A 17,819-nucleotide genomic window follows, 5' to 3' on the forward strand; every position below is an offset into this window, starting at 1 on the left:
AATTCCGTTTTTTATTTTTTTCCGACGACGGTGCCTTTTTTCCAAGGTCAAACGAGGTTGCGGAGCGTAGGTGGTCGAGAAATAAGGAACTCCGAACAGAAAAGGGGGTCGGGTCGGGTTTGGGTTATAATGAAATGAGCGCAGTAAGTGTTTGAGTGCGATCATACCAGCACCAATGCACCGGATCCCATCAGAACTCGCAGTTAAACGTGCTTGGGCGAGAGTAGTACTAGGATGGGTGATCTCCTGGGAAGTGTTGCACCCCTTTTTTCGCCAAATTCCGTTTTTTTTATTTTTTTCCGACGACGGTGCCTTTTTTCCGAGGTCAAACGAGGTTATAATGAAATGAGCGCAGTAAGTGTTTGGGTGCGATCATACCAGCACTAATGCACCGGATCCCATCAGAACTCCGCAGTTAAGCGTGCTTGGGCGAGAGTAGTACTAGGATGGGTGACCTCCTGGGAAGTCCTCGTGTTGCACCCCTTTTTTCGCCAAATTCCGTTTTTTATTTTTTTCCCGACGACGGTGCCTTTTTTCCGAGGTCAAACGAGGTTGCGGAGCGTAGGTGGTCTAGAAATAAGGAACTTGGAAAAAGAACGGCGGAGTTCCGAGAACCGGGCGCAAAGTTACGGCATTCCGAACAGAAAAGGGGGTCGGGTCGGGTCGGGTTTGGGTTATAATGAAATGAGCGCAGTAAGTGTTTGGGTGCGATCATACCAGCACTAATGCACCGGATCCCATCAGAACTCCGCAGTTAAGCGTGCTTGGGCGAGAGTAGTACTAGGATGGGTGACCTCCTGGGAAGTCCTCGTGTTGCACCCCTTTTTTCGCCAAATTCCGTTTTTTATTTTTTTCCGACGACGGTGCCTTTTTTCCGAGGTCAAACGAGGTTGCGGAGCGTAGGTGGTCGAGAAATAAGGAACTTGGAAAAAGAACGGCGGAGTTCCGAGAACCGGGCGCAAAGTTACGGCATTCCGAACAGAAAAGGGGGTCGGGTCGGGTCGGGTTTGGGTTATAATGAAATGAGCGCAGTAAGTGTTTGGGTGCGATCATACCAGCACTAATGCACCGGATTCCATCAGAACTCCGCAGTTAAGCGTGCTTGGGCGAGAGTAGTACTAGGATGGGTGACCTCCTGGGAAGTCCTCGTGTTGCACCCCTTTTTTCGCCAAATTCCGTTTTTTATTTTTTTCCCGACGACGGTGCCTTTTTTCCGAGGTCAAACGAAGTTGCGGAGCGTAGGTGGTCGAGAAATAAGGAACTTGGAAAAAGAACGGCGGAGTTCCGAGAACCGGGCGCAAAGTTACGGCATTCCGAACAGAAAAGGGGGTCGGGTCGGGTCGGGTTTGGGTTATAATGAAATGAGCGCAGTAAGTGTTTGGGTGCAATCATACCAGCACTAATGCACCGGATTCCATCAGAACTCCGCAGTTAAGCGTGCTTGGGCGAGAGTAGTACTAAGATGGGTGACCTCCTGGGAAGTCCTCGTGTTGCACCCCTTTTTTCGCCAAATTCCGTTTTTTATTTTTTTCCCGACGACGGTGCCTTTTTTCCGAGGTCAAACGAAGTTGCGGAGCGTAGGTGGTCGAGAAATAAGGAACTTGGAAAAAGAACGGCGGAGTTCCGAGAACCGGGCGCAAAGTTACGGCATTCCGAACAGAAAAGGGGGTCGGGTCGGGTCGGGTTTGGGTTATAATGAAATGAGCGCAGTAAGTGTTTGGGTGCGATCATACCAGCACTAATGCACCGGATCCCATCAGAACTCCGCAGTCAAGCGTGCTTGGGCGAGAGTAGTACTAGGATGGGTGACCTCCTGGGAAGTCCTCGTGTTGCACCCCTTTTTTCGCCAAATTCCGTTTTTTATTTTTTTCCCGACGACGGTGCCTTTTTTCCGAGGTCAAACGAAGTTGCGGAGCGTAGGTGGTCGAGAAATGAGCGCAGTAAGTGTTTGAGTGCGATCATACCAGCACTAATGAACCGGATCCCATCAGAACTCCGCAGTTAAGCGTGCTTGGGCGAGAGTAGTACTAGGATGGGTGACCTCCTGGGAAGTCCTCGTGTTGCACCCCTTTTTTCGCCAAATTCCGTTTTTTATTTTTTTCCGACGACGGTGCCTTTTTTCCAAGGTCAAACGAGGTTGCGGAGCGTAGGTGGTCGAGAAATAAGGAACTCCGAACAGAAAAGGGGGTCGGGTCGGGTTTGGGTTATAATGAAATGAGCGCAGTAAGTGTTTGAGTGCGATCATACCAGCACCAATGCACCGGATCCCATCAGAACTCGCAGTTAAACGTGCTTGGGCGAGAGTAGTACTAGGATGGGTGACCTCCTGGGAAGTGTTGCACCCCTTTTTTTCGCCAAATTCCGTTTTTTTATTTTTTTCCGACGACGGTGCCTTTTTTCCGAGGTCAAACGAGGTTATAATGAAATGAGCGCAGTAAGTGTTTGGGTGCGATCATACCAGCACTAATGCACCGGATCCCATCAGAACTCCGCAGTTAAGCGTGCTTGGGCGAGAGTAGTACTAGGATGGGTGACCTCCTGGGAAGTCCTCGTGTTGCACCCCTTTTTTCGCCAAATTCCGTTTTTTATTTTTTTCCGACGACGGTGCCTTTTTTCCGAGGTCAAACGAGGTTGCGGAGCGTAGGTGGTCGAGAAACAAGGAACTTGGAAAAAGAACGGCGGAGTTCCGAGAACCGGGCGCAAAGTTACGGCATTCTTAACAGAAAAGGGGGTCGGGTCGGGTCGGGTTTGGGTTATAATGAAATGAGCGCAGTAAGTGTTTGGGTGCGATCATACCAGCACTAATGCACCGGATCCCATCAGAACTCCGCAGTTAAGCGTGCTTGGGCGAGAGTAGTACTAGGATGGGTGACCTCCTGGGAAGTCCTCGTGTTGCACCCCTTTTTTCGCCAAATTCCGTTTTTTATTTTTTTCCCGACGACGGTGCCTTTTTTCCGAGGTCAAACGAAGTTGCGGAGCGTAGGTGGTCGAGAAATGAGCGCAGTAAGTGTTTGAGTGCGATCATACCAGCACTAATGAACCGGATCCCATCAGAACTCCGCAGTTAAGCGTGCTTGGGCGAGAGTAGTACTAGGATGGGTGACCTCCTGGGAAGTCCTCGTGTTGCACCCCTTTTTTCGCCAAATTCCGTTTTTTATTTTTTTCCGACGACGGTGCCTTTTTTCCAAGGTCAAACGAGGTTGCGGAGCGTAGGTGGTCGAGAAATAAGGAACTCCGAACAGAAAAGGGGGTCGGGTCGGGTTTGGGTTATAATGAAATGAGCGCAGTAAGTGTTTGAGTGCGATCATACCAGCACCAATGCACCGGATCCCATCAGAACTCGCAGTTAAACGTGCTTGGGCGAGAGTAGTACTAGGATGGGTGATCTCCTGGGAAGTGTTGCACCCCTTTTTTCGCCAAATTCCGTTTTTTTATTTTTTTCCGACGACGGTGCCTTTTTTCCGAGGTCAAACGAGGTTATAATGAAATGAGCGCAGTAAGTGTTTGGGTGCGATCATACCAGCACTAATGCACCGGATCCCATCAGAACTCCGCAGTTAAGCGTGCTTGGGCGAGAGTAGTACTAGGATGGGTGACCTCCTGGGAAGTCCTCGTGTTGCACCCCTTTTTTCGCCAAATTCCGTTTTTTATTTTTTTCCCGACGACGGTGCCTTTTTTCCGAGGTCAAACGAGGTTGCGGAGCGTAGGTGGTCTAGAAATAAGGAACTTGGAAAAAGAACGGCGGAGTTCCGAGAACCGGGCGCAAAGTTACGGCATTCCGAACAGAAAAGGGGGTCGGGTCGGGTCGGGTTTGGGTTATAATGAAATGAGCGCAGTAAGTGTTTGGGTGCGATCATACCAGCACTAATGCACCGGATCCCATCAGAACTCCGCAGTTAAGCGTGCTTGGGCGAGAGTAGTACTAGGATGGGTGACCTCCTGGGAAGTCCTCGTGTTGCACCCCTTTTTTCGCCAAATTCCGTTTTTTATTTTTTTCCAACGACGGTGCCTTTTTTCCGAGGTCAAACGAGGTTGCGGAGCGTAGGTGGTCGAGAAATAAGGAACTTGGAAAAAGAACGGCGGAGTTCCGAGAACCGGGCGCAAAGTTACGGCATTCCGAACAGAAAAGGGGGTCGGGTCGGGTCGGGTTTGGGTTATAATGAAATGAGCGCAGTAAGTGTTTGGGTGCGATCATACCAGCACTAATGCACCGGATTCCATCAGAACTCCGCAGTTAAGCGTGCTTGGGCGAGAGTAGTACTAGGATGGGTGACCTCCTGGGAAGTCCTCGTGTTGCACCCCTTTTTTCGCCAAATTCCGTTTTTTATTTTTTTCCCGACGACGGTGCCTTTTTTCCGAGGTCAAACGAAGTTGCGGAGCGTAGGTGGTCGAGAAATAAGGAACTTGGAAAAAGAACGGCGGAGTTCCGAGAACCGGGCGCAAAGTTACGGCATTCCGAACAGAAAAGGGGGTCGGGTCGGGTCGGGTTTGGGTTATAATGAAATGAGCGCAGTAAGTGTTTGGGTGCAATCATACCAGCACTAATGCACCGGATTCCATCAGAACTCCGCAGTTAAGCGTGCTTGGGCGAGAGTAGTACTAAGATGGGTGACCTCCTGGGAAGTCCTCGTGTTGCACCCCTTTTTTCGCCAAATTCCGTTTTTTATTTTTTTCCCGACGACGGTGCCTTTTTTCCGAGGTCAAACGAAGTTGCGGAGCGTAGGTGGTCGAGAAATAAGGAACTTGGAAAAAGAACGGCGGAGTTCCGAGAACCGGGCGCAAAGTTACGGCATTCCGAACAGAAAAGGGGGTCGGGTCGGGTCGGGTTTGGGTTATAATGAAATGAGCGCAGTAAGTGTTTGGGTGCGATCATACCAGCACTAATGCACCGGATCCCATCAGAACTCCGCAGTCAAGCGTGCTTGGGCGAGAGTAGTACTAGGATGGGTGACCTCCTGGGAAGTCCTCGTGTTGCACCCCTTTTTTCGCCAAATTCCGTTTTTTATTTTTTTCCCGACGACGGTGCCTTTTTTCCGAGGTCAAACGAAGTTGCGGAGCGTAGGTGGTCGAGAAATGAGCGCAGTAAGTGTTTGAGTGCGATCATACCAGCACTAATGAACCGGATCCCATCAGAACTCCGCAGTTAAGCGTGCTTGGGCGAGAGTAGTACTAGGATGGGTGACCTCCTGGGAAGTCCTCGTGTTGCACCCCTTTTTTCGCCAAATTCCGTTTTTTATTTTTTTCCGACGACGGTGCCTTTTTTCCAAGGTCAAACGAGGTTGCGGAGCGTAGGTGGTCGAGAAATAAGGAACTCCGAACAGAAAAGGGGGTCGGGTCGGGTTTGGGTTATAATGAAATGAGCGCAGTAAGTGTTTGAGTGCGATCATACCAGCACCAATGCACCGGATCCCATCAGAACTCGCAGTTAAACGTGCTTGGGCGAGAGTAGTACTAGGATGGGTGACCTCCTGGGAAGTGTTGCACCCCTTTTTTCGCCAAATTCCGTTTTTTTATTTTTTTCCGACGACGGTGCCTTTTTTCCGAGGTCAAACGAGGTTATAATGAAATGAGCGCAGTAAGTGTTTGGGTGCGATCATACCAGCACTAATGCACCGGATCCCATCAGAACTCCGCAGTTAAGCGTGCTTGGGCGAGAGTAATACTAGGATGGGTGACCTCCTGGGAAGTCCTCGTGTTGCACCCCTTTTTTCGCCAAATTCCGTTTTTTATTTTTTTCCCGACGACGGTGCCTTTTTTCCGAGGTCAAACGAGGTTGCGGAGCGTAGGTGGTCTAGAAATAAGGAACTTGGAAAAAGAACGGCGGAGTTCCGAGAACCGGGCGCAAAGTTACGGCATTCCGAACAGAAAAGGGGGTCGGGTCGGGTCAGGTTTGGGTTATAATGAAATGAGCGCAGTAAGTGTTTGGGTGCGATCATACCAGCACTAATGCACCGGATCCCATCAGAACTCCGCAGTTAAGCGTGCTTGGGCGAGAGTAGTACTAGGATGGGTGACCTCCTGGGAAGTCCTCGTGTTGCACCCCTTTTTTCGCCAAATTCCGTTTTTTATTTTTTTCCGACGACGGTGCCTTTTTTCCAAGGTCAAACGAGGTTGCGGAGCGTAGGTGGTCGAGAAATAAGGAACTCCGAACAGAAAAGGGGGTCGGGTCGGGTTTGGGTTATAATGAAATGAGCGCAGTAAGTGTTTGAGTGCGATCATACCAGCACCAATGCACCGGATCCCATCAGAACTCGCAGTTAAACGTGCTTGGGCGAGAGTAGTACTAGGATGGGTGATCTCCTGGGAAGTGTTGCACCCCTTTTTTCGCCAAATTCCGTTTTTTTTATTTTTTTCCGACGACGGTGCCTTTTTTCCGAGGTCAAACGAGGTTATAATGAAATGAGCGCAGTAAGTGTTTGGGTGCGATCATACCAGCACTAATGCACCGGATCCCATCAGAACTCCGCAGTTAAGCGTGCTTGGGCGAGAGTAGTACTAGGATGGGTGACCTCCTGGGAAGTCCTCGTGTTGCACCCCTTTTTTCGCCAAATTCCGTTTTTTATTTTTTTCCCGACGACGGTGCCTTTTTTCCGAGGTCAAACGAGGTTGCGGAGCGTAGGTGGTCTAGAAATAAGGAACTTGGAAAAAGAACGGCGGAGTTCCGAGAACCGGGCGCAAAGTTACGGCATTCCGAACAGAAAAGGGGGTCGGGTCGGGTCGGGTTTGGGTTATAATGAAATGAGCGCAGTAAGTGTTTGGGTGCGATCATACCAGCACTAATGCACCGGATCCCATCAGAACTCCGCAGTTAAGCGTGCTTGGGCGAGAGTAGTACTAGGATGGGTGACCTCCTGGGAAGTCCTCGTGTTGCACCCCTTTTTTCGCCAAATTCCGTTTTTTATTTTTTTCCGACGACGGTGCCTTTTTTCCGAGGTCAAACGAGGTTGCGGAGCGTAGGTGGTCGAGAAATAAGGAATTTGGAAAAAGAACGGCGGAGTTCCGAGAACCGGGCGCAAAGTTACGGCATTCCGAACAGAAAAGGGGGTCGGGTCGGGTCGGGTTTGGGTTATAATGAAATGAGCGCAGTAAGTGTTTGGGTGCGATCATACCAGCACTAATGCACCGGATTCCATCAGAACTCCGCAGTTAAGCGTGCTTGGGCGAGAGTAGTACTAGGATGGGTGACCTCCTGGGAAGTCCTCGTGTTGCACCCCTTTTTTCGCCAAATTCCGTTTTTTATTTTTTTCCCGACGACGGTGCCTTTTTTCCGAGGTCAAACGAAGTTGCGGAGCGTAGGTGGTCGAGAAATAAGGAACTTGGAAAAAGAACGGCGGAGTTCCGAGAACCGGGCGCAAAGTTACGGCATTCCGAACAGAAAAGGGGGTCGGGTCGGGTCGGGTTTGGGTTATAATGAAATGAGCGCAGTAAGTGTTTGGGTGCAATCATACCAGCACTAATGCACCGGATTCCATCAGAACTCCGCAGTTAAGCGTGCTTGGGCGAGAGTAGTACTAAGATGGGTGACCTCCTGGGAAGTCCTCGTGTTGCACCCCTTTTTTCGCCAAATTCCGTTTTTTATTTTTTTCCCGACGACGGTGCCTTTTTTCCGAGGTCAAACGAAGTTGCGGAGCGTAGGTGGTCGAGAAATAAGGAACTTGGAAAAAGAACGGCGGAGTTCCGAGAACCGGGCGCAAAGTTACGGCATTCCGAACAGAAAAGGGGGTCGGGTCGGGTCGGGTTTGGGTTATAATGAAATGAGCGCAGTAAGTGTTTGGGTGCGATCATACCAGCACTAATGCACCGGATCCCATCAGAACTCCGCAGTCAAGCGTGCTTGGGCGAGAGTAGTACTAGGATGGGTGACCTCCTGGGAAGTCCTCGTGTTGCACCCCTTTTTTTCGCCAAATTCCGTTTTTTATTTTTTTCCCGACGACGGTGCCTTTTTTCCGAGGTCAAACGAAGTTGCGGAGCGTAGGTGGTCGAGAAATGAGCGCAGTAAGTGTTTGAGTGCGATCATACCAGCACTAATGAACCGGATCCCATCAGAACTCCGCAGTTAAGCGTGCTTGGGCGAGAGTAGTACTAGGATGGGTGACCTCCTGGGAAGTCCTCGTGTTGCACCCCTTTTTTCGCCAAATTCCGTTTTTTATTTTTTTCCGACGACGGTGCCTTTTTTCCAAGGTCAAACGAGGTTGCGGAGCGTAGGTGGTCGAGAAATAAGGAACTCCGAACAGAAAAGGGGGTCGGGTCGGGTTTGGGTTATAATGAAATGAGCGCAGTAAGTGTTTGAGTGCGATCATACCAGCACCAATGCACCGGATCCCATCGGAACTCGCAGTTAAACGTGCTTGGGCGAGAGTAGTACTAGGATGGGTGACCTCCTGGGAAGTCCTCGTGTTGCACCCCTTTTTTCGCCAAATTTCGTTTTTTATTTTTTTCCCGACGACGGTGCCTTTTTTCCGAGGTCAAACGAAGTTGCGGAGCGTAGGTGGTCGAGAAATAAGGAACTTGGAAAAAGAACGGCGGAGTTCCGAGAACCGGGCGCAAAGTTACGGCATTCCGAACAGAAAAGGGGGTCGGGTCGGGTCGGGTTTGGGTTATAATGAAATGAGCGCAGTAAGTGTTTGGGTGCAATCATACCAGCACTAATGCACCGGATTCCATCAGAACTCCGCAGTTAAGCGTGCTTGGGCGAGAGTAGTACTAAGATGGGTGACCTCCTGGGAAGTCCTCGTGTTGCACCCCTTTTTTCGCCAAATTCCGTTTTTTATTTTTTTCCCGACGACGGTGCCTTTTTTCCGAGGTCAAACGAAGTTGCGGAGCGTAGGTGGTCGAGAAATAAGGAACTTGGAAAAAGAACGGCGGAGTTCCGAGAACCGGGCGCAAAGTTACGGCATTCCGAACAGAAAAGGGGGTCGGGTCGGGTCGGGTTTGGGTTATAATGAAATGAGCGCAGTAAGTGTTTGGGTGCGATCATACCAGCACTAATGCACCGGATCCCATCAGAACTCCGCAGTCAAGCGTGCTTGGGCGAGAGTAGTACTAGGATGGGTGACCTCCTGGGAAGTCCTCGTGTTGCACCCCTTTTTTCGCCAAATTCCGTTTTTTATTTTTTTCCCGACGACGGTGCCTTTTTTCCGAGGTCAAACGAAGTTGCGGAGCGTAGGTGGTCGAGAAATGAGCGCAGTAAGTGTTTGAGTGCGATCATACCAGCACTAATGAACCGGATCCCATCAGAACTCCGCAGTTAAGCGTGCTTGGGCGAGAGTAGTACTAGGATGGGTGACCTCCTGGGAAGTCCTCGTGTTGCACCCCTTTTTTCGCCAAATTCCGTTTTTTATTTTTTTCCGACGACGGTGCCTTTTTTCCAAGGTCAAACGAGGTTGCGGAGCGTAGGTGGTCGAGAAATAAGGAACTCCGAACAGAAAAGGGGGTCGGGTCGGGTTTGGGTTATAATGAAATGAGCGCAGTAAGTGTTTGAGTGCGATCATACCAGCACCAATGCACCGGATCCCATCAGAACTCGCAGTTAAACGTGCTTGGGCGAGAGTAGTACTAGGATGGGTGACCTCCTGGGAAGTGTTGCACCCCTTTTTTCGCCAAATTCCGTTTTTTTTATTTTTTTCCGACGACGGTGCCTTTTTTCCGAGGTCAAACGAGGTTATAATGAAATGAGCGCAGTAAGTGTTTGGGTGCGATCATACCAGCACTAATGCACCGGATCCCATCAGAACTCCGCAGTTAAGCGTGCTTGGGCGAGAGTAGTACTAGGATGGGTGACCTCCTGGGAAGTCCTCGTGTTGCACCCCTTTTTTCGCCAAATTCCGTTTTTTATTTTTTTCCGACGACGGTGCCTTTTTTCCGAGGTCAAACGAGGTTGCGGAGCGTAGGTGGTCGAGAAATAAGGAACTTGGAAAAAGAACGGCGGAGTTCCGAGAACCGGGCGCAAAGTTACGGCATTCCGAACAGAAAAGGGGGTCGGGTCGGGTCGGGTTTGGGTTATAATGAAATGAGCGCAGTAAGTGTTTGGGTGCGATCATACCAGCACTAATGCACCGGATTCCATCAGAACTCCGCAGTTAAGCGTGCTTGGGCGAGAGTAGTACTAGGATGGGTGACCTCCTGGGAAGTCCTCGTGTTGCACCCCTTTTTTCGCCAAATTCCGTTTTTTATTTTTTTCCCGACGACGGTGCCTTTTTTCCGAGGTCAAACGAAGTTGCGGAGCGTAGGTGGTCGAGAAATAAGGAACTTGGAAAAAGAACGGCGGAGTTCCGAGAACCGGGCGCAAAGTTACGGCATTCCGAACAGAAAAGGGGGTCGGGTCGGGTCGGGTTTGGGTTATAATGAAATGAGCGCAGTAAGTGTTTGGGTGCAATCATACCAGCACTAATGCACCGGATTCCATCAGAACTCCGCAGTTAAGCGTGCTTGGGCGAGAGTAGTACTAAGATGGGTGACCTCCTGGGAAGTCCTCGTGTTGCACCCCTTTTTTCGCCAAATTCCGTTTTTTATTTTTTTCCCGACGACGGTGCCTTTTTTCCGAGGTCAAACGAAGTTGCGGAGCGTAGGTGGTCGAGAAATAAGGAACTTGGAAAAAGAACGGCGGAGTTCCGAGAACCGGGCGCAAAGTTACGGCATTCCGAACAGAAAAGGGGGTCGGGTCGGGTCGGGTTTGGGTTATAATGAAATGAGCGCAGTAAGTGTTTGGGTGCGATCATACCAGCACTAATGCACCCGATCCCATCAGAACTCCGCAGTCAAGCGTGCTTGGGCGAGAGTAGTACTAGGATGGGTGACCTCCTGGGAAGTCCTCGTGTTACACCCCTTTTTTCGCCAAATTCCGTTTTTTATTTTTTTCCCGACGACGGTGCCTTTTTTCCGAGGTCAAACGAAGTTGCGGAGCGTAGGTGGTCGAGAAATGAGCGCAGTAAGTGTTTGAGTGCGATCATACCAGCACTAATGAACCGGATCCCATCAGAACTCCGCAGTTAAGCGTGCTTGGGCGAGAGTAGTACTAGGATGGGTGACCTCCTGGGAAGTCCTCGTGTTGCACCCCTTTTTTCGCCAAATTCCGTTTTTTATTTTTTTCCGACGACGGTGCCTTTTTTCCAAGGTCAAACGAGGTTGCGGAGCGTAGGTGGTCGAGAAATAAGGAACTCCGAACAGAAAAGGGGGTCGGGTCGGGTTTGGGTTATAATGAAATGAGCGCAGTAAGTGTTTGGGTGCGATCATACCAGCACTAATGCACCGGATCCCATCAGAACTCCGCAGTTAAGCGCGCTTGGGCGAGAGTAGTACTAGGATGGGTGACCTCCTGGGAAGTCCTCGTGTTGCACCCCTTTTTTCGCCAAATTCCGTTTTTTATTTTTTTCCGACGACGGTGCCTTTTTTCCGAGGTCAAACGAGGTTGCGGAGTGTAGGTGGTCGAGAAATAAGGAACTTGGAAAAAGAACGGCGGAGTTCCGAGAACCGGGCGCAAAGTTACGGCATTCCGAACAGAAAAGGGGGTCGGGTCGGGTCGGGTTTGGGTTATAATGAAATGAGCGCAGTAAGTGTTTGGGTGCGATCATACCAGCACTAATGCACCGGATCCCATCAGAACTCCGCAGTCAAGCGTGCTTGGGCGAGAGTAGTACTAGGATGGGTGACCTCCTGGGAATTCCTCGTGTTGCACCCCTTTTTTCGCCAAATTCCGTTTTTTATTTTTTTTCGACGACGGTGCCTTTTTTCCGAGGTCAAACGAGGTTGCGGAGTGTTGGTGGTCGAGAAATAAGGAACTTGGAAAAAGAACGGCGGAGTTCCGAGAACCGGGCGCAAAGTTACGGCATTCCGAACAGAAAAGGGGGTCGGGTCGGGTCGGGTTTGGGTTATAATGAAATGAGCGCAGTAAGTGTTTGGGTGCGATCATACCAGCACTAATGCAACGAATCCCATCAGAACTCCGCAGTTAAGCGTGCTTGGGCGAGAGTAGTACTAGGATGGGTGACCTCCTGGGAAGTCCTCGTGTTGCACCCCTTTTTTCGCCAGATTCCGTTTTTTATTTTTTTCCCGACGACGGTGCCTTTTTTCCGAGGTCAAACGAAGTTGCGGAGCGTAGGTGGTCGAGAAATAAGGAACTTGGAAAAAGAACGGCGGAGTTCCGAGAACCGGGCGCAAAGTTACGGCATTCCGAACAGAAAAGGGGGTCGGGTCGGGTCGGGTTTGGGTTATAATGAAATGAGCGCAGTAAGTGTTTGGGTGCGATCATACCAGCACTAATGCACCGGATCCCATCAGAACTACGCAGTCAAGCGTGCTTGGGCGAGAGTAGTACTAGGATGGGTGACCTCCTGGGAAGTCCTCGTGTTGAACCCCTTTTTTCGCCAAATTCCGTTTTTTATTTTTTTCCCGACGACGGTGCCTTTTTTCCGAGGTCAAACGAAGTTGCGGAGCGTAGGTGGTCGAGAAATAAGGAACTTGGAAAAAGAACGGCGGAGTTCCGAGAACCGGGCGCAAAGTTACGGCATTCCGAACAGAAAAGGGGGTCGGGTCGGGTCGGGTTTGGGTTATAATGAAATGAGCGCAGTAAGTGTTTGGGTGCGATCATACCAGCACTAATGCACCGGATCCCATCAGAACTCCGCAGTTAAGCGTGCTTGGGCGAGAGTAGTACTAGGATGGGTGACCTCCTAGGAAGTCCTCGTGTTGCACCCCTTTTTTCGCCAAATTCCGTTTTTTATTTTTTTCCCGACGACGTTGCCTTTTTTCCGAGGTCAAACGAAGTTGCGGAGCGTAGGTGGTCGAGAAATAAGGAACTTGGAAAAAGAACGGCGGAGTTCCGAGAACCGGCGCAAAGTTACGGCATTCCGAACAGAAAAGGGGGTCGGGTCGGGTCGGGTTTGGGTTATAATGAAATGAGCGCAGTAAGTGTTTGGGTGCGATCATACCAACACTAATGCACCGGATCCCATCAGAACTCCGCAGTTAAGCGTGCTTGGGCGAGAGTAGTACTAGGATGGGTGACCTCCTGGGAAGTCCTCGTGTTGCACCCCTTTTTTCGCCAAATTCCGTTTTTTATTTTTTTCCCGACGACGGTGCCTTTTTTCCGAGGTCAAACGAAGTTGCGGAGCGTAGGTGGTCGAGAAATAAGGAACTTGGAAAAAGAACGGCGGAGTTCCGAGAACCGGGCGCAAAGTTACGGCATTCCGAACAGAAAAGGGGGTCGGGTCGGGTCGGGTTTGGGTTATAATGAAATGAGCGCAGTAAGTGTTTGGGTGCGATCATACCAGCACTAATGCACCGGATCCCATCAGAACTCCGCAGTTAAGCGCGCTTGGGCGAGAGTAGTACTAGGATGGGTGACCTCCTGGGAAGTCCTCGTGTTGCACCCCTTTTTTCGCCAAATTCCGTTTTTTATTTTTTTCCGACGACGGTGCCTTTTTTCCGAGGTCAAACGAGGTTGCGGAGTGTAGGTGGTCGAGAAATAAGGAACTTGGAAAAAGAACGGCGGAGTTCCGAGAACCGGGCGCAAAGTTACGGCATTCCGAACAGAAAAGGGGGTCGGGTCGGGTCGGGTTTGGGTTATAATGAAATGAGCGCAGTAAGTGTTTGGGTGCGATCATACCAGCACTAATGCACCGGATCCCATCAGAACTCCGCAGTTAAGCGTGCTTGGGCGAGAGTAGTACTAGGATGGGTGACCTCCTGGGAAGTCCTCGTGTTGAACCCCTTTTTTCGCCAAATTCCGTTTTTTATTTTTTTCCCGACGACGGTGCCTTTTTTCCGAGGTCAAACGAAGTTGCGGAGCGTAGGTGGTCGAGAAATAAGGAACTTGAAAAAAGAACGGCGGAGTTCCGAGAACCGGGCGCAAAGTTACGGCATTCCGAACAGAAAAGGGGGTCGGGTCGGGTCGGGTTTGGGTTATAATGAAATGAGCGCAGTAAGTGTTTGGGTGCGATCATACCAGCACTAACGCACCGGATCCCATCAGAACTCCGCAGTTAAGCGTGCTTGGGCGAGAGTAGTACTAGGATGGGTGACCTCCTGGGAAGTCCTCGTGTTGCACCCCTTTTTTCGCCAAATTCCGTTTTTTATTTTTTTCCCGACGACGTTGCCTTTTTTCCGAGGTCAAACGAAGTTGCGGAGCGTAGGTGGTCGAGAAATAAGGAACTCCGAACAGAAAAGGGGGTCGGGTCGGGTTTGGGTTATAATGAAATGAGCGCAGTAAGTGTTTGAGTGCGATCATACCAGAACTAATGCACCGGATCCCATCAGAACTCCGCAGTTAAACGTGCTTGGGCGAGAGTAGTACTAGGATGGGTGACCTCCTGGGAAGTCCTCGTGTTGCACCCCTTTTTTCGCCAAATTCCGTTTTTTATTTTTTTCCGACGGTGCCTTTTTTCCGAGGTCAAACGAGGTTGCGGAGCGTAGGTGGTCGAGAAACAAGGAACTTGGAAAAAGAACGGCGGAGTTCCGAGAACCGGCGCAAAGTTACGGCATTCCGAACAGAAAAGGGGGTCGGGTCGGGTCGGGTTTGGGTTATAATGAAATGAGCGCAGTAAGTGTTTGGGTGCGATCATACCAGCACTAATGCACCGGATCCCATCAGAACTCCGCAGTTAAGCGTGCTTGGGCGAGAATAGTACTAGGATGGGTGACCTCCTGGGAAGTCCTCGTGTTGCACCCCTTTTTTCGCCAAATTCCGTTTTTTATTTTTTTCCCGACGACGGTGCCTTTTTTCCGAGGTCAAACGAAGTTGCGGAGCGTAGGTGGTCGAGAAATGAGCGCAGTAAGTGTTTGAGTGCGATCATACCAGCACTAATGAACCGGATCCCATCAGAACTCCGCAGTTAAGCGTGCTTGGGCGAGAGTAGTACTAGGATGGGTGACCTCCTGGGAAGTCCTCGTGTTGCACCCCTTTTTCGCCAAATTCCGTTTTTTATTTTTTTCCCGACGACGGTGCCTTTTTTCCGAGGTCAAACGAAGTTGCGGAGCGTAGGTGGTCGAGAAATAAGGAACTTGGAAAAAGAACGGCGGAGTTCCGAGAACCGGGCGCAAAGTTACGGCATTCCGAACAGAAAAGGGGGTCGGGTCGGGTCGGGTTTGGGTTATAATGAAATGAGCGCAGTAAGTGTTTGGGTGCGATCATACCAGCACTAATGCACCGGATCCCATCAGAACTACGCAGTCAAGCGTGCTTGGGCGAGAGTAGTACTAGGATGGGTGACCTCCTGGGAAGTCCTCGTGTTGCACCCCTTTTTTCGCCAAATTCCGTTTTTTATTTTTTTCCGACGACGGTGCCTTTTTTCCAAGGTCAAACGAGGTTTCGGAGCGTAGGTGGTCGAGAAATAAGGAACTCCGAACAGAAAAGGGGGTCGGGTCGGGTTTGGGTTATAATGAAATGAGCGCAGTAAGTGTTTGAGTGCGATCATACCAGAACTAATGCACCGGATCCCATCAGAACTCCGCAGTTAAACGTGCTTGGGCGAGAGTAGTACTAGAATGGGTGACCTCCTGGGAAGTCCTCGTGTTGCACCCCTTTTTTCGCCAAATTCCGTTTTTATTTTTTTCCCGACGACGGTGCCTTTTTTCCGAGGTCAAACGAAGTTGCGGAGCGTAGGTGGTCGAGAAATAAGGAACTTGGAAAAAGAACGGCGGAGTTCCGAGAACCGGGCGCAAAGTTACGGCATTCCGAACAGAAAAGGGGGTCGGGTCGGGTCGGGTTTGGGTTATAATGAAATGAGCGCAGTAAGTGTTTGGGTGCGATCATACCAGCACTAATGCACCGGATCCCATCAGAACTCCGCAGTTAAGCGTGCTTGGGCGAGAATAGTACTAGGATGGGTGACCTCCTGGGAAGTCCTCGTGTTGCACCCCTTTTTTCGCCAAATTCCGTTTTTTATTTTTTTCCGACGACGGTGCCTTTTTTCCGAGGTCAAACGAGGTTGCGGAGCGTAGGTGGTCGAGAAACAAGGAACTTGGAAAAAGAACGGCGGAGTTCCGAGAACCGGGCGCAAAGTTACGGCATTCTTAACAGAAAAGGGGGTCGGGTCGAGTCGGGTTTGGGTTATAATGAAATGAGCGCAGTAAGTGTTTGGGTGCGATCATACCAGCACTAATGCACCGGATCCCATCAGAACTCCGCAGTTAAGCGTGCTTGGGCGAGAGTAGTATTAGGATGGGTGACCTCCTGGGAAGTCCTCGTGTTGCACCCCTTTTTTCGCCAAAATCCGTTTTTTATTTTTTTCCCGACGACGGTGCCTTTTTTCCGAGGTCAAACGAAGTTGCGGAGCGTAGGTGGTCGAGAAATAAGGAACTTGGAAAAAGAACGGCGGAGTTCCGAGAACCGGGCGCAAAGTTACGGCATTCCGAACAGAAAAGGGGGTCGGGTCGGGTCGGGTTTGGGTTATAATGAAATGAGCGCAGTAAGTGTTTGGGTGCGATCATACCAGCACTAATGCACCGGATCCCATCAGAACTCCGCAGTTAAGCGTGCTTGGGCGAGAGTAGTACTAGGATGGGTGACCTCCTGGGAAGTCCTCGTGTTGCACCCCTTTTTTCGCCAGATTCCGTTTTTTATTTTTTTCCCGACGACGGTGCCTTTTTTCCGAGGTCAAACGAGGTTGCGGAGCGTAGGTGGTCTAGAAATAAGGAACTTGGAAAAAGAACGGCGGAGTTCCGAGAACCGGGCGCAAAGTTACGGCATTCCGAACAGAAAAGGGGGTCGGGTCGGGTCGGGTTTGGGTTATAATGAAATGAGCGCAGTGAGTGTTTGGGTGCGATCATACCAGCACTAATGCACCGGATCCCATCAGAACTACGCAGTCAAGCGTGCTTGGGCGAGAGTAGTACTAGGATGGGTGACCTCCTGGGAAGTCCTCGTGTTGAACCCCTTTTTTCGCCAAATTCCGTTTTTTATTTTTTTCCGACGACGGTGCCTTTTTTCCAAGGTCAAACGAGGTTTCGGAGCGTAGGTGGTCGAGAAATAAGGAACTCCGAACAGAAAAGGGGGTCGGGTCGGGTTTGGGTTATAATGAAATGAGCGCAGTAAGTGTTTGAGTGCAATCATACCAGAACTAATGCACCGGATCCCATCAGAACTCCGCAGTTAAACGTGCTTGGGCGAGAGTAGTACTAGGATGGGTGACCTCCTGGGAAGTCCTCGTGTTGCACCCCTTTTTTCGCCAAATTCCGTTTTTTATTTTTTTCTGACGGTGCCTTTTTTCCGAGGTCAAACGAGGTTGCGGAGCGTAGGTGGTCGAGAAACAAGGAACTTGGAAAAAGAACGGCGGAGTTCCGAGAACCGGGCGCAAAGTTACGGCATTCTTAACAGAAAAGGGGGTCGGGTCGGGTCGGGTTTGGGTTATAATGAAATGAGCGCAGTAAGTGTTTGGGTGCGATCATACCAGCACTAATGCACCGGATCCCATCAGAACTCCGCAGTTAAGCGTGCTTGGGCGAGAATAGTACTAGGATGGGTGACCTCCTGGGAAGTCCTCGTGTTGCACCCCTTTTTTCGCCAAATTCCGTTTTTTATTTTTTTCCCGACGACGGTGCCTTTTTTCCGAGGTCAAACGAAGTTGCGGAGCGTAGGTGGTCGAGAAATGAGCGCAGTAAGTGTTTGAGTGCGATCATACCAGCACTAATGAACCGGATCCCATCAGAACTCCGCAGTTAAGCGTGCTTGGGCGAGAGTAGTACTAGGATGGGTGACCTCCTGGGAAGTCCTCGTGTTGCACCCCTTTTTTCGCCAAATTCCGTTTTTTATTTTTTTCCCGACGACGGTGCCTTTTTTCCGAGGTCAAACGAAGTTGCGGAGCGTAGGTGGTCGAGAAATAAGG

General features: G+C 50.4%; 53 non-coding genes and 6 pseudogenes across 53 annotated transcripts; all 59 read left to right on the plus strand.

The window, feature by feature from the left end:
* The first annotated feature begins 153 nt into the window (after nt 1-153).
* On the plus strand, nt 154-270 carry LOC130468146 (uncharacterized; annotated as a pseudogene).
* Nucleotides 271-364: 94 nt separating this feature from the next.
* Nucleotides 365-483, plus strand: LOC130468571 (5S ribosomal RNA). Its single transcript, XR_008928956.1, has one exon. It is a non-coding gene; the product is annotated as a 5S ribosomal RNA (ribosomal RNA).
* Nucleotides 484-703: 220 nt separating this feature from the next.
* On the plus strand, nt 704-822 carry LOC130468582 (5S ribosomal RNA). The gene has a single exon (XR_008928967.1). It is a non-coding gene; the product is annotated as a 5S ribosomal RNA (ribosomal RNA).
* Nucleotides 823-1,041: 219 nt separating this feature from the next.
* On the plus strand, nt 1,042-1,160 carry LOC130468668 (5S ribosomal RNA). The gene has a single exon (XR_008929053.1). It is a non-coding gene; the product is annotated as a 5S ribosomal RNA (ribosomal RNA).
* Nucleotides 1,161-1,380: 220 nt separating this feature from the next.
* Nucleotides 1,381-1,499, plus strand: LOC130468702 (5S ribosomal RNA). Its single transcript, XR_008929087.1, has one exon. It is a non-coding gene; the product is annotated as a 5S ribosomal RNA (ribosomal RNA).
* A 220-nt stretch (nt 1,500-1,719) lies between these two features.
* LOC130468650 (5S ribosomal RNA) lies at nt 1,720-1,838 on the plus strand. The gene has a single exon (XR_008929035.1). It is a non-coding gene; the product is annotated as a 5S ribosomal RNA (ribosomal RNA).
* Nucleotides 1,839-1,950: 112 nt separating this feature from the next.
* On the plus strand, nt 1,951-2,069 carry LOC130468759 (5S ribosomal RNA). Its single transcript, XR_008929144.1, has one exon. It is a non-coding gene; the product is annotated as a 5S ribosomal RNA (ribosomal RNA).
* A 164-nt stretch (nt 2,070-2,233) lies between these two features.
* Nucleotides 2,234-2,350, plus strand: LOC130468142 (uncharacterized; annotated as a pseudogene).
* A 94-nt stretch (nt 2,351-2,444) lies between these two features.
* On the plus strand, nt 2,445-2,563 carry LOC130468593 (5S ribosomal RNA). Its single transcript, XR_008928978.1, has one exon. It is a non-coding gene; the product is annotated as a 5S ribosomal RNA (ribosomal RNA).
* A 219-nt stretch (nt 2,564-2,782) lies between these two features.
* LOC130468604 (5S ribosomal RNA) lies at nt 2,783-2,901 on the plus strand. Its single transcript, XR_008928989.1, has one exon. It is a non-coding gene; the product is annotated as a 5S ribosomal RNA (ribosomal RNA).
* A 112-nt stretch (nt 2,902-3,013) lies between these two features.
* Nucleotides 3,014-3,132, plus strand: LOC130468761 (5S ribosomal RNA). The gene has a single exon (XR_008929146.1). It is a non-coding gene; the product is annotated as a 5S ribosomal RNA (ribosomal RNA).
* Nucleotides 3,133-3,296: 164 nt separating this feature from the next.
* LOC130468147 (uncharacterized) lies at nt 3,297-3,413 on the plus strand (annotated as a pseudogene).
* Nucleotides 3,414-3,506: 93 nt separating this feature from the next.
* LOC130468615 (5S ribosomal RNA) lies at nt 3,507-3,625 on the plus strand. Its single transcript, XR_008929000.1, has one exon. It is a non-coding gene; the product is annotated as a 5S ribosomal RNA (ribosomal RNA).
* Nucleotides 3,626-3,845: 220 nt separating this feature from the next.
* On the plus strand, nt 3,846-3,964 carry LOC130468626 (5S ribosomal RNA). Its single transcript, XR_008929011.1, has one exon. It is a non-coding gene; the product is annotated as a 5S ribosomal RNA (ribosomal RNA).
* A 219-nt stretch (nt 3,965-4,183) lies between these two features.
* LOC130468669 (5S ribosomal RNA) lies at nt 4,184-4,302 on the plus strand. The gene has a single exon (XR_008929054.1). It is a non-coding gene; the product is annotated as a 5S ribosomal RNA (ribosomal RNA).
* Nucleotides 4,303-4,522: 220 nt separating this feature from the next.
* LOC130468703 (5S ribosomal RNA) lies at nt 4,523-4,641 on the plus strand. Its single transcript, XR_008929088.1, has one exon. It is a non-coding gene; the product is annotated as a 5S ribosomal RNA (ribosomal RNA).
* A 220-nt stretch (nt 4,642-4,861) lies between these two features.
* Nucleotides 4,862-4,980, plus strand: LOC130468651 (5S ribosomal RNA). The gene has a single exon (XR_008929036.1). It is a non-coding gene; the product is annotated as a 5S ribosomal RNA (ribosomal RNA).
* Nucleotides 4,981-5,092: 112 nt separating this feature from the next.
* LOC130468762 (5S ribosomal RNA) lies at nt 5,093-5,211 on the plus strand. The gene has a single exon (XR_008929147.1). It is a non-coding gene; the product is annotated as a 5S ribosomal RNA (ribosomal RNA).
* Nucleotides 5,212-5,375: 164 nt separating this feature from the next.
* LOC130468143 (uncharacterized) lies at nt 5,376-5,492 on the plus strand (annotated as a pseudogene).
* Nucleotides 5,493-5,585: 93 nt separating this feature from the next.
* On the plus strand, nt 5,586-5,704 carry LOC130468694 (5S ribosomal RNA). Its single transcript, XR_008929079.1, has one exon. It is a non-coding gene; the product is annotated as a 5S ribosomal RNA (ribosomal RNA).
* A 220-nt stretch (nt 5,705-5,924) lies between these two features.
* LOC130468638 (5S ribosomal RNA) lies at nt 5,925-6,043 on the plus strand. The gene has a single exon (XR_008929023.1). It is a non-coding gene; the product is annotated as a 5S ribosomal RNA (ribosomal RNA).
* Nucleotides 6,044-6,207: 164 nt separating this feature from the next.
* On the plus strand, nt 6,208-6,324 carry LOC130468148 (uncharacterized; annotated as a pseudogene).
* Nucleotides 6,325-6,418: 94 nt separating this feature from the next.
* On the plus strand, nt 6,419-6,537 carry LOC130468649 (5S ribosomal RNA). Its single transcript, XR_008929034.1, has one exon. It is a non-coding gene; the product is annotated as a 5S ribosomal RNA (ribosomal RNA).
* A 220-nt stretch (nt 6,538-6,757) lies between these two features.
* Nucleotides 6,758-6,876, plus strand: LOC130468660 (5S ribosomal RNA). The gene has a single exon (XR_008929045.1). It is a non-coding gene; the product is annotated as a 5S ribosomal RNA (ribosomal RNA).
* A 219-nt stretch (nt 6,877-7,095) lies between these two features.
* Nucleotides 7,096-7,214, plus strand: LOC130468670 (5S ribosomal RNA). Its single transcript, XR_008929055.1, has one exon. It is a non-coding gene; the product is annotated as a 5S ribosomal RNA (ribosomal RNA).
* A 220-nt stretch (nt 7,215-7,434) lies between these two features.
* On the plus strand, nt 7,435-7,553 carry LOC130468705 (5S ribosomal RNA). The gene has a single exon (XR_008929090.1). It is a non-coding gene; the product is annotated as a 5S ribosomal RNA (ribosomal RNA).
* Nucleotides 7,554-7,773: 220 nt separating this feature from the next.
* Nucleotides 7,774-7,892, plus strand: LOC130468652 (5S ribosomal RNA). The gene has a single exon (XR_008929037.1). It is a non-coding gene; the product is annotated as a 5S ribosomal RNA (ribosomal RNA).
* Nucleotides 7,893-8,005: 113 nt separating this feature from the next.
* Nucleotides 8,006-8,124, plus strand: LOC130468763 (5S ribosomal RNA). The gene has a single exon (XR_008929148.1). It is a non-coding gene; the product is annotated as a 5S ribosomal RNA (ribosomal RNA).
* A 164-nt stretch (nt 8,125-8,288) lies between these two features.
* On the plus strand, nt 8,289-8,406 carry LOC130468900 (5S ribosomal RNA). The gene has a single exon (XR_008929285.1). It is a non-coding gene; the product is annotated as a 5S ribosomal RNA (ribosomal RNA).
* A 220-nt stretch (nt 8,407-8,626) lies between these two features.
* Nucleotides 8,627-8,745, plus strand: LOC130468706 (5S ribosomal RNA). Its single transcript, XR_008929091.1, has one exon. It is a non-coding gene; the product is annotated as a 5S ribosomal RNA (ribosomal RNA).
* A 220-nt stretch (nt 8,746-8,965) lies between these two features.
* LOC130468653 (5S ribosomal RNA) lies at nt 8,966-9,084 on the plus strand. Its single transcript, XR_008929038.1, has one exon. It is a non-coding gene; the product is annotated as a 5S ribosomal RNA (ribosomal RNA).
* Nucleotides 9,085-9,196: 112 nt separating this feature from the next.
* LOC130468764 (5S ribosomal RNA) lies at nt 9,197-9,315 on the plus strand. Its single transcript, XR_008929149.1, has one exon. It is a non-coding gene; the product is annotated as a 5S ribosomal RNA (ribosomal RNA).
* Nucleotides 9,316-9,479: 164 nt separating this feature from the next.
* On the plus strand, nt 9,480-9,596 carry LOC130468144 (uncharacterized; annotated as a pseudogene).
* Nucleotides 9,597-9,690: 94 nt separating this feature from the next.
* Nucleotides 9,691-9,809, plus strand: LOC130468671 (5S ribosomal RNA). Its single transcript, XR_008929056.1, has one exon. It is a non-coding gene; the product is annotated as a 5S ribosomal RNA (ribosomal RNA).
* Nucleotides 9,810-10,028: 219 nt separating this feature from the next.
* Nucleotides 10,029-10,147, plus strand: LOC130468672 (5S ribosomal RNA). The gene has a single exon (XR_008929057.1). It is a non-coding gene; the product is annotated as a 5S ribosomal RNA (ribosomal RNA).
* A 220-nt stretch (nt 10,148-10,367) lies between these two features.
* Nucleotides 10,368-10,486, plus strand: LOC130468707 (5S ribosomal RNA). The gene has a single exon (XR_008929092.1). It is a non-coding gene; the product is annotated as a 5S ribosomal RNA (ribosomal RNA).
* Nucleotides 10,487-10,706: 220 nt separating this feature from the next.
* LOC130468864 (5S ribosomal RNA) lies at nt 10,707-10,825 on the plus strand. The gene has a single exon (XR_008929249.1). It is a non-coding gene; the product is annotated as a 5S ribosomal RNA (ribosomal RNA).
* A 112-nt stretch (nt 10,826-10,937) lies between these two features.
* LOC130468765 (5S ribosomal RNA) lies at nt 10,938-11,056 on the plus strand. The gene has a single exon (XR_008929150.1). It is a non-coding gene; the product is annotated as a 5S ribosomal RNA (ribosomal RNA).
* A 164-nt stretch (nt 11,057-11,220) lies between these two features.
* On the plus strand, nt 11,221-11,339 carry LOC130468684 (5S ribosomal RNA). The gene has a single exon (XR_008929069.1). It is a non-coding gene; the product is annotated as a 5S ribosomal RNA (ribosomal RNA).
* A 219-nt stretch (nt 11,340-11,558) lies between these two features.
* Nucleotides 11,559-11,677, plus strand: LOC130468663 (5S ribosomal RNA). Its single transcript, XR_008929048.1, has one exon. It is a non-coding gene; the product is annotated as a 5S ribosomal RNA (ribosomal RNA).
* Nucleotides 11,678-11,896: 219 nt separating this feature from the next.
* Nucleotides 11,897-12,015, plus strand: LOC130468830 (5S ribosomal RNA). The gene has a single exon (XR_008929215.1). It is a non-coding gene; the product is annotated as a 5S ribosomal RNA (ribosomal RNA).
* Nucleotides 12,016-12,235: 220 nt separating this feature from the next.
* LOC130468884 (5S ribosomal RNA) lies at nt 12,236-12,354 on the plus strand. The gene has a single exon (XR_008929269.1). It is a non-coding gene; the product is annotated as a 5S ribosomal RNA (ribosomal RNA).
* A 220-nt stretch (nt 12,355-12,574) lies between these two features.
* LOC130468657 (5S ribosomal RNA) lies at nt 12,575-12,693 on the plus strand. The gene has a single exon (XR_008929042.1). It is a non-coding gene; the product is annotated as a 5S ribosomal RNA (ribosomal RNA).
* Nucleotides 12,694-12,912: 219 nt separating this feature from the next.
* Nucleotides 12,913-13,031, plus strand: LOC130468709 (5S ribosomal RNA). The gene has a single exon (XR_008929094.1). It is a non-coding gene; the product is annotated as a 5S ribosomal RNA (ribosomal RNA).
* Nucleotides 13,032-13,251: 220 nt separating this feature from the next.
* On the plus strand, nt 13,252-13,370 carry LOC130468685 (5S ribosomal RNA). Its single transcript, XR_008929070.1, has one exon. It is a non-coding gene; the product is annotated as a 5S ribosomal RNA (ribosomal RNA).
* A 219-nt stretch (nt 13,371-13,589) lies between these two features.
* LOC130468741 (5S ribosomal RNA) lies at nt 13,590-13,708 on the plus strand. Its single transcript, XR_008929126.1, has one exon. It is a non-coding gene; the product is annotated as a 5S ribosomal RNA (ribosomal RNA).
* A 220-nt stretch (nt 13,709-13,928) lies between these two features.
* Nucleotides 13,929-14,047, plus strand: LOC130468548 (5S ribosomal RNA). The gene has a single exon (XR_008928933.1). It is a non-coding gene; the product is annotated as a 5S ribosomal RNA (ribosomal RNA).
* Nucleotides 14,048-14,212: 165 nt separating this feature from the next.
* Nucleotides 14,213-14,331, plus strand: LOC130468790 (5S ribosomal RNA). Its single transcript, XR_008929175.1, has one exon. It is a non-coding gene; the product is annotated as a 5S ribosomal RNA (ribosomal RNA).
* A 215-nt stretch (nt 14,332-14,546) lies between these two features.
* On the plus strand, nt 14,547-14,665 carry LOC130468636 (5S ribosomal RNA). Its single transcript, XR_008929021.1, has one exon. It is a non-coding gene; the product is annotated as a 5S ribosomal RNA (ribosomal RNA).
* A 112-nt stretch (nt 14,666-14,777) lies between these two features.
* On the plus strand, nt 14,778-14,896 carry LOC130468766 (5S ribosomal RNA). Its single transcript, XR_008929151.1, has one exon. It is a non-coding gene; the product is annotated as a 5S ribosomal RNA (ribosomal RNA).
* A 219-nt stretch (nt 14,897-15,115) lies between these two features.
* LOC130468819 (5S ribosomal RNA) lies at nt 15,116-15,234 on the plus strand. The gene has a single exon (XR_008929204.1). It is a non-coding gene; the product is annotated as a 5S ribosomal RNA (ribosomal RNA).
* A 164-nt stretch (nt 15,235-15,398) lies between these two features.
* Nucleotides 15,399-15,517, plus strand: LOC130468839 (5S ribosomal RNA). The gene has a single exon (XR_008929224.1). It is a non-coding gene; the product is annotated as a 5S ribosomal RNA (ribosomal RNA).
* A 219-nt stretch (nt 15,518-15,736) lies between these two features.
* Nucleotides 15,737-15,855, plus strand: LOC130468637 (5S ribosomal RNA). The gene has a single exon (XR_008929022.1). It is a non-coding gene; the product is annotated as a 5S ribosomal RNA (ribosomal RNA).
* Nucleotides 15,856-16,074: 219 nt separating this feature from the next.
* On the plus strand, nt 16,075-16,193 carry LOC130468680 (5S ribosomal RNA). The gene has a single exon (XR_008929065.1). It is a non-coding gene; the product is annotated as a 5S ribosomal RNA (ribosomal RNA).
* A 220-nt stretch (nt 16,194-16,413) lies between these two features.
* On the plus strand, nt 16,414-16,532 carry LOC130468682 (5S ribosomal RNA). Its single transcript, XR_008929067.1, has one exon. It is a non-coding gene; the product is annotated as a 5S ribosomal RNA (ribosomal RNA).
* Nucleotides 16,533-16,752: 220 nt separating this feature from the next.
* On the plus strand, nt 16,753-16,871 carry LOC130468885 (5S ribosomal RNA). Its single transcript, XR_008929270.1, has one exon. It is a non-coding gene; the product is annotated as a 5S ribosomal RNA (ribosomal RNA).
* A 164-nt stretch (nt 16,872-17,035) lies between these two features.
* LOC130468817 (5S ribosomal RNA) lies at nt 17,036-17,154 on the plus strand. Its single transcript, XR_008929202.1, has one exon. It is a non-coding gene; the product is annotated as a 5S ribosomal RNA (ribosomal RNA).
* Nucleotides 17,155-17,370: 216 nt separating this feature from the next.
* Nucleotides 17,371-17,489, plus strand: LOC130468639 (5S ribosomal RNA). The gene has a single exon (XR_008929024.1). It is a non-coding gene; the product is annotated as a 5S ribosomal RNA (ribosomal RNA).
* Nucleotides 17,490-17,601: 112 nt separating this feature from the next.
* On the plus strand, nt 17,602-17,720 carry LOC130468767 (5S ribosomal RNA). Its single transcript, XR_008929152.1, has one exon. It is a non-coding gene; the product is annotated as a 5S ribosomal RNA (ribosomal RNA).
* The last annotated feature ends 99 nt before the right edge of the window (nt 17,721-17,819 follow it).

Source organism: Spinacia oleracea, chromosome 2 (assembly GCF_020520425.1).
Source record: "Spinacia oleracea cultivar Varoflay chromosome 2, BTI_SOV_V1, whole genome shotgun sequence".
Lineage (NCBI taxonomy): Eukaryota > Viridiplantae > Streptophyta > Magnoliopsida > Caryophyllales > Amaranthaceae > Spinacia > Spinacia oleracea.